The sequence below is a fragment of the Magallana gigas genome, chromosome 9, assembly GCF_963853765.1.
Source record: "Magallana gigas chromosome 9, xbMagGiga1.1, whole genome shotgun sequence".
NCBI lineage: Eukaryota > Metazoa > Mollusca > Bivalvia > Ostreida > Ostreidae > Magallana > Magallana gigas.
Genome location: NC_088861.1, coordinates 42,145,770 through 42,154,570, shown reverse-complemented (window position 1 = coordinate 42,154,570; position 8,801 = coordinate 42,145,770).

The window sequence follows — 8,801 nt, the reverse complement described above, 5'->3', positions numbered from 1 at the left end:
GAAGTGCTCAATGTAAATTGTAATTAATGTTTTTTTTGTACTTGCCCTTTCTACTTAATTCTTCATCGACTTCACTACAAATATCAAAGAAAAACAGTTAAACTGATAAACAGCTCGATTTGTTTGAACTCTTCCTGTGTGGACCGGAAGTGACGGAAGGCAAAACGAAACCTGTTAAACACATCTTCAATCAAATTTCTATCATCCATGAAAGTTTTGTGCTTTGATCGCTTATAGTTTCTGAGATCTCGTTTGTACAAAATGTGTTTCAAAAAAGCTATCTGAGATATTTGAGATATCTCACCAAAAGTAGAATTTTTTTGTTGAGTTAACATCGCATAGACAATCTATGCATAGATTTATACTTATATATTTATTTTATGGAAAAAGAATTTTATGCGAAAAAGTAGTTATTTTTTAAGTGCTTCCGGTGACGACCGGAAGTTACGACGAACAAAACATAATAGTGTGAACACATCTACAGCTATGGGTCTATCATCCCACAAAGTTTGGATGTTCAAGTCTTTACCGTTTTTGAGATCTCGTTGATACAAGCTTTTTCAACGCGGGACAGGAAACGGACAAACGGAAGTGCTCAATCTAAATTGTATTTAATATATCTTGTAAACTTGCCCTTTGTACTTCATTTCTCATCCAGCACACTACAAATATCAATGAAAATAAGTTAAACTGATAAACAGCTCGATTTGTTTGAACTCTTCCTGTGTGGACCGGAAGTGACGGAAGACAAAACGAAACCGGTTAAACACATTTTCAATCAAATGTCTATCATCCATGAAAGTTTTGTGCTTTGATCACTTATAGTTTCTGAGATCTCGTTTGTACAAAATGTGTTTCAAAAAAGCTACCTGAGATATTTGAGATATCTCACCGGAAGTCGAAATTTTTTGTTGAGTTAACATCGCATAGATAACGTATGCATAGATTTATACTTATATATTTATTTTATCGAAAATGAATTTTATGCGAAAAAATAGTTATTTTTGAAGTGCTTCCGGTGACAACCGGAAGTTACGACGAACAAAACAAAATAGTTTAAACACATCTACAACTATAGGTCTATCATCCCTCAAAGTTTGGAGGTTCAAGTCTCTACCGTTTTTGAGATCTCGAATGTACAAGCTTTTTCAACGCGGGACAGGAAACGGACGACCGGAAATGATTTTTGAGAAAATGAAAAAAACGCCTAGAGATATTATCATTTTCTATCAGTCCTGTAAATTTCAAGAAAATCCATCCCGCCATCTCTGAGAAATCTTGTGGACAAAAAAAGGAAAAAAAAAAAATAATAATAACTAGACACTTGTTGCAAAAGCAACAAAAAGGTCTTCCGTTTTGATATACATGTATCAATTTAACTGTAAGACATTGCTTCTCTCACATAGAAAAAGAAGTGGATATGATAATTATTGTGAATGATATATCCAGACGTTACTTACATGTAAAACAACGAGAATGAAAAAGAAATCAATTTTTGAAGTACTTTCTGTGACGACCGGAAGCAACGCCGATCTAAACAAAAATGTTAACCATTTGTACAATCACAAGTTAATCCTTCCTCAGAGTTTGGTTGTTCACGGCTCTACCAAATCTAAGATCTCTTTGAAACAATAGTTTTTGTCTCGGGACCGGAAACAGACAAACGGAAGTGATTAATAAAAACAAAAGCTGGTATTTCTCATACATTTGCATAGCGTACATCACTGTTTATCAGGCTAGATGAAACACCCAATAAAATCAGTTAAACTTGTTAAAAACATGATTTGTTTGAACCCTTCCGGTAAGAACCGGTTTTTAAAGTTGACAGAATTAAACCCATTAAACACATCCCCAATCAAATTTCTATTAATCAAGAGAGCTTCGTGTCTGAATCACTTACAGTGACAAAAATCTCGCGGACATCAAATTTGTAAAGATGAAAGTTACACAGATATATTTCAGATTTCTCACCGGAAGTAAAATTTATTTGCTAATTTAACATTATATAGATGATATATGTAAGATTATATACTGATATTTTCTTTTTATGTAAAATGAATAATATTTGAAAAAAAACCAAATTTTTGAAGTGCTTCCGGTGACGACCGGAAGTTACGCCGAACAATATAATATAGTGGAAACACATGTACATACATACTTCTATCATCCCACAAAGTTTGATTATTCAAGTCGTCACCGTTTTTAAGATCTCTAGGAATTAAGGTTTTTTGTTTCCGGACAGGAAACGGACAAATGGAAGTGTTTGATGAAAATGAAAGTAAGTATTTCTTAACCATTACACAACAGGACTTTATTGGCTATCAATTTGTCTTACATTGTCAAACAAAAACAATTAAACTCTTAACCAACTTGAATTGTTTGAACTCTTCGGGTGTGGACCGGAAGTGACGGTCGACAAAATAAAAACGGTTAAACACATCTTCTATCAAATGTCTTTCATCCCTGTAAGTTTCGTGTCTTGATCACTTACAGTTTCTGAGATCTCGCTGTAATAATAGTTGTTTTAAAAAGAGTACCTGAGATATTTGAGATATCTCACCGGAAGTAATTTTTTTTGTTTATTAATCATCGGATAGATGACATATGAAAGCGCTTATACTTATATTTCAATTTTGTGTTAAAGAAATAAAATGCGTAAAAACATAATTTTTGAAGTGCTTCCGGTGACGACCGGAAGTTACGACAAACAAAACAAAATAGTTTAAACACATCTACAACAACAGGTCTATCATCCCTCAAAGTTTGGAGGTTCAAGTCTTTATCGTTTCTGAGATCTCATTGTCCATGGCTTTTTGTCGCGGGACAGGAAACGGACGACAGGAAGTGAATTTTGAAAAAATGAAAATAAAATTCCTGGAGATATTATCGTTCTTTTTCAGTCCTAAAAATTTCAAGAAAATCCATCCATGCATCTCTGAGAAATCGGGTTAAACTTTAAAAAAACTTGATTTGTTTGAACTCTTCCTGTGTGGACCGGAAGTGACGGTCGACAAAATAAAAACGGTTAAACACATCTTCTATCAAATGTCTATCATCCCTGTAAGTTTCGTGTCTTGGTCACTTACAGTTTCTGAGATCTCGGGGTTCAAACATTTATTTTAAAAAAGGCTTCATGAGATATTTGAGATATCTCACCGGAAGTAGAATTTTTATGTTTATTAATCATCGGATAGATGACATATGTAAGCATGTATACTTATACTTCAATTCTCCGAGAAATATATTAAATGCGTAAAAGCATAATTTTTGAAGAGCTTCCGGTGACGACCGGAAGTTACGACGAACAAAACAAAATAGTTTAAACACATCTACAACTATAGGTCTATCATCCCTCAAAGTTTGGAGGTTCAAATCTTTATCGTTTCTGAGATCTCATTGTCCATAGCTTTTTGTCGCGGGACAGGAAACGGACGACAGGAAGTGAATTTTGAAAAAATGAAAAAAACGCCTAGAGATATTATCAATTTCTATCAGTCCTGAAAATTTTAAGAGAATCTATCCATCCATCTCTGAGAAATCTTGTGGACAAAAAACGGACAAAAAAAATAATAATAATAATAATAAGAAACATTACAATCACTATAAGGTCTTCCGTTGGAAACGGAAGACCTTAATAAGAAACACTAGACACTTGTTGCAAAAGCAACAAAGAGGTCTTCCGTTTTGATATACATGTATCAATTTAACTGTAAGACATTGCTTCTCTCACATAGAAAAAAAAATGGATATGATAATTATTGTGAATGATATATCCAGACGATACTTACATATAAAACAACGAGAATGAAAAAGAAATCAATTTTTGAAGTACTTTCTGTGACGACCAGAAGCAACGCCGATCTAAACAAAATTGTTAACCATTTGTACAATCATATGTCAATCTTGCCTCAAAGTTTGGTTGTTCACGACTCTGCCAAATCTAAGATCTCTTTGAAACAATATTTTTTGTCTCGGGACCGAAACGGACGAACGAAAGTGATTAGTAAAAACAAAAGCTGGTATTTCTCGTACATTTGCTTAATGTACATCACTGTTTATCAGGCTAGATGAAATTCCAAAAAAGTCAGCTAAACTTGTTAAAAACAGGATTTGTTTGAACCCTTCCGGTAAGAACTGGAAGTGACAGTTGACAAAATTAAACCCGTTAAACACATCCCCAATCAAAATTCTATCAAACAATCTATGAAAGATTCGTGTCTCAATCACTTACAATGACGAAAATATTGCGGACATCAAATTTGTAAAAAGAAAAGCTACATAGAGATATTTGAGATATCTCACCGGAAGTAAAATTTATTTGCCAATTTAAAATTATATAGATGACATATGTAAGACTGTATACTGATATTTTCATTTTATGTAAAATGAATAAAACAAATTTTTGAAGTGCTTCCGGTGACGACCGGAAGCTACGCCGAACAAAACAAAATAGTGTAAACACATGTACATACATAGGTCTATCATCCCACAAAGTTTGATCGTTCAAGTCGTTACCGTTTTTGAGATCTCCAGGAATCAAGGTTTTTGTCTCGGGACAGGAAACGGACAAACGGAAGTGCTCAATGTAAATTGTAATTAATATTTTTTTTGTACTTGCCCTTTCTACTTAATTGTTCATCGACTTCACTACAAATATCAAAGGAAAACAGTTAAACTGATAAACAGCTCGATTTGTTTGAACTCTTCCTGTGTGGACCGGAAGTGACGGAAGATAAAACGAAACCGGTTAAACACATCTTCAATCAAATGTCTATCATCCATGAAAGTTTTGTGCTTTGATCGCTTATAGTTTCTGAGATCTCGTTTGTACAAAATGTGTTTCAAAAAAGCTACCTGAGATATTTGAGATATCTCACCGGAAGTCCGAATTTTCTTGTTGAGTTAACATAGCATAGACAACCTATGCATAGATTTATACTTATATATTTATTTTATGGAAAAAGAATTTTATGCGAAAAAGTAGTTATTTTTGAAGTGCTTCCGGTGGCGACCGGAAGTTACGACGAACAAAACAAAATAGTGTGAACACATCTACAGCTATGGGTCTATCATCCCACAAAGTTTGGATGTTCAAGTCTTTACCGTTTTTGAGATCTCGTTGATACAAGCTTTTCCAACGCGGGACAGGAAACGGACAAACGGAAGTGCTCAATCTAAATTGTATTTAATATATCTTGTAAACTTGCCCTTTGTACTTCATTTCTCATCCAGCACACTACAAATATCAATGGAAATAAGTTAAACTGATAAACAGCTCGATTTGTTTGAACTCTTCCTGTGTGGACCGGAAGTGACGGAAGACAAAACGAAACCGGTTAAACACATCTTCAATCAAATGTCTATAATCCATGAAGGTTTTGTGCTTTGATCACTTATAGTTTCTGAGATCTCGTTTGTACAAAATGTGTTTCAAAAAAGCTACCTGAGATATTTGAGATATCTCACCGGAAGTCGACATTTTTTGTTGAGTTAACATCGCATAGATAACCTATGCATAGAATTATACTTATATATTTATTTTATCGAAAATGAATTTTATGCGAAAAAATAGTTATTTTTGAAGTGCTTCCGGTGACGACCGGAAGTTACGACGAACAAAACAAAATAGTTTAAACACATCTACAGCTATAGGTCTATAATCCCTCAAAGTTTGGAGGTTCAACTCATTATCGTTTCTGAGATCTCATTGTCCATAGCTTTTTGTCGCGGGACAGAAAACCGACGACAGGAAGTGAATTTTGAAAAAATGAAAAAAACGCCTAGAGATATTATCGTTTTCTATCAGTCCTGAAAATTTCAAGAAAATCCATCCAGCCATCTCTGAGAAATCTTGTGGACAAAAAAGGGGAAAAAAATAATAATAATAATAATAAAAAACATTACAATCACTATAAGGTCTTCCGTTGTAACGGAAGACCTTAATTACAATCACTATAAGGTCTTCCGTTGGAAACGGAAGACCTTAACTAGACTCTTGTTGCAAAAGCAACAAAAAGGTCTTCCGTTTTGATAAACGTTGTTCAATTTAACTGTAAGACATTGCTTCTCTCACATAGAAAAAATAGTTGAGATGATACTAATTGTGATTGAAATATCCAGACATTAGTTCCTTGTAAAACAACGCGAATGAAAAAGAAATTATTTTTAAGCACTTTCTGTAATGATCGGAAGTAACGCCGAACCAAACAAAACATGTTAGACATTTGTACAACCATAAGTCAGTCTTCCCTCAAAGTTTGGTTGTTCACGTCTCTGCCAAATCTGAGATCTTGTTGAAACAATATTTTTTGTCTCGGGATCGGAAACGGACGAACGGAAGTGATTGATAAAAACAAAAGCTGTTATTTCTAATACATTTGGCTAAAGTACATCACTGTTTACCAGGCTAGATGAAACACCAAAGAAAGTCAGTTAAACTTGTTAAAAATATGATTTGTTTTAACCCTTCCGGTAAGAACCGGATCACATCCTCAATAAAATATCTATCATTCGTTTAAGCTTCGTGTTTCAATCACTTACAGTGACTAAAATCCCGCTGGCATCAAATTTGTAAAAATCTATCTACAGACATTTGAGATATCTCACCAGAAGTAAAATTTATTCAAGATTTTATACTAATATATTCATTCCATGTAGAATAAATGAAAGAAAAAACATATTGACGCAAGCGTCAAATGGGCTGCAAAAAATATGATTGTTGTATGAATCATCACTGGTTGTTTACATAAAAAACACACGACAAAAAAGAAAAGAAAATAACGAGTTGGTTGTACTAATTTTAATGGCTTATTTTAATATTAAGTTTTGAAGTTCTACATTCTACTATTATCATTAAGAATCGAGTTCGTTACTGTAAGCGGGCATGCGCATTGTATGACCATTGCCATATTATGAAGTAATGGCTTAGACATTGATTAATTTTGTACATTATTCAAATACAAAGTTCAGCTCATCATTATTCTCGTGGAGATTATGTATTTCAAAACTTTTTTATTGCAATGTATTGAATCAAAACTTAATGCATTAGTTTATATGCACTGGCGTCGGAAGCAAATTGAAAGTGTGGGGGGGGGGGGGCTAGACTAATCCTCAAAAATATTGAGAAAAAAGTAATTCCCAAAATCATGGAAATCCTAATCCGTGGGGGTGGGGGGGGGGTATACCTATACTTACAAAAGAAAAAATACCTTACTTACCCAATTTTTTTTCCCAAAATCATGAAATTCCTAATCCGTGGGGGGGGGGGGGGGGGGGGAAGGGGGGGGGCTAGTATGCTTCTGAATCCAACTTCTCAATCTTTTAAGGTTAATTTATGAACAATAATCTTTCCTGCGAGAAAATGTGGGGGGGGGGCTGAACCCTCTATCATGCTATGTTTCTAATGGTTAGGTATAACTTTGCAAAAAAAGTGGGGGGGGGGGGGGCTAAGCCCCCCCCCCCCCCGGTTCCGACGCCTATGATATGATTTCAAGGGACCACATATTAAAATAAAAAATGGATTATTTTAAAGGTACATATGATGCTCATCCGGTAGAAACTGCACAATTTTAAAGGCAAAAAATAAGCCGGATATTTTTTTCCTAAGTGGAATTGTAAATCTTATCTACACATTAGTATATGAAGATAATATCATGGTTATTGAATTGCATGAGGTTCTCAAAAGAATTAAAAATAAATGAGGTCAGCTCATATTTGCAGGTCATTTTAAATTTTTAGGTTTTTCATATTTTTGTGTAAATAATGGATAGGGATGGCATTTCATTTCTTTCGACCACATTTCACATGGAAATATAATAAATACACACAAAAAGTCATTTTATTTGACGCAGAACATACAAATTTAAATATATCATTTATATAAAATTTCATGTCATTCGGGTCTTTACTGGTTCAGGTCTTCAGTATGTTCAGTATACCCATCTTCATACAATGGAAAACTCCGGAATTTTCCGAATAGATTATAGTGTTAATAAAAACGCGCCTAACACCACAGTCTGACTTACATTACATTTACGAGTGAGACAAAAACCATGTTCTATTTTTTAAAGGCAGAAAATATATTTCTACTTGCAAATTTACTTTTATTTTTTTTTTCATCAAAATAAGCATGATAATAATTCTATAAAAAATAAAACTATTCCGCAGAATCACAGTTATAATATTTAAATGTAACGGTCCGCTAGACATTCTATCTTCTGTTGGACTCCTTTTCGTGTTATGAAATTCTTGGATCCGCCACTGACTGCGGTTATTCAGAATTTAAAAAAAATACACGATAAGAATATATGACGGACTTGAAATTACAATATAGTATATATGAGAATCTGAGATGTATCTTTCATTGTATATCACTTTATAAAAACTTGAAAAAATCTTCACCTGTGGTCCTCCCTGAATTTTATTCTCGGGGGGGGGGGGGGGGGGGGACTCGGGGGTGAATGGAGGATGGACAGTATCTTGAAAAATACTGTTACCGGAGTAAAACCTCTTTGCAAATTCTGATAGTATAAAAATGATTATGTCATATATAAGGTCTGAAAGAGAGGATCAGAAGTAACGCCGGATAAAAAAGAAACTCGTTTCTGACTTTTACCTCAAGGAAAAAAACAAACAAATAGATAATTGTGTTTTATATTATCATTGAAAGTTATCTATTTAGTTATTTTTTTAAAATCGTGCGAAAAGAGGTCAAAATATGAACCTGATGATGTGATAGGGCGGTATTTCAGCGATCTGAATTACGTATGGATCGAAATAAAGAGGCACCGTTTGTGACGTTT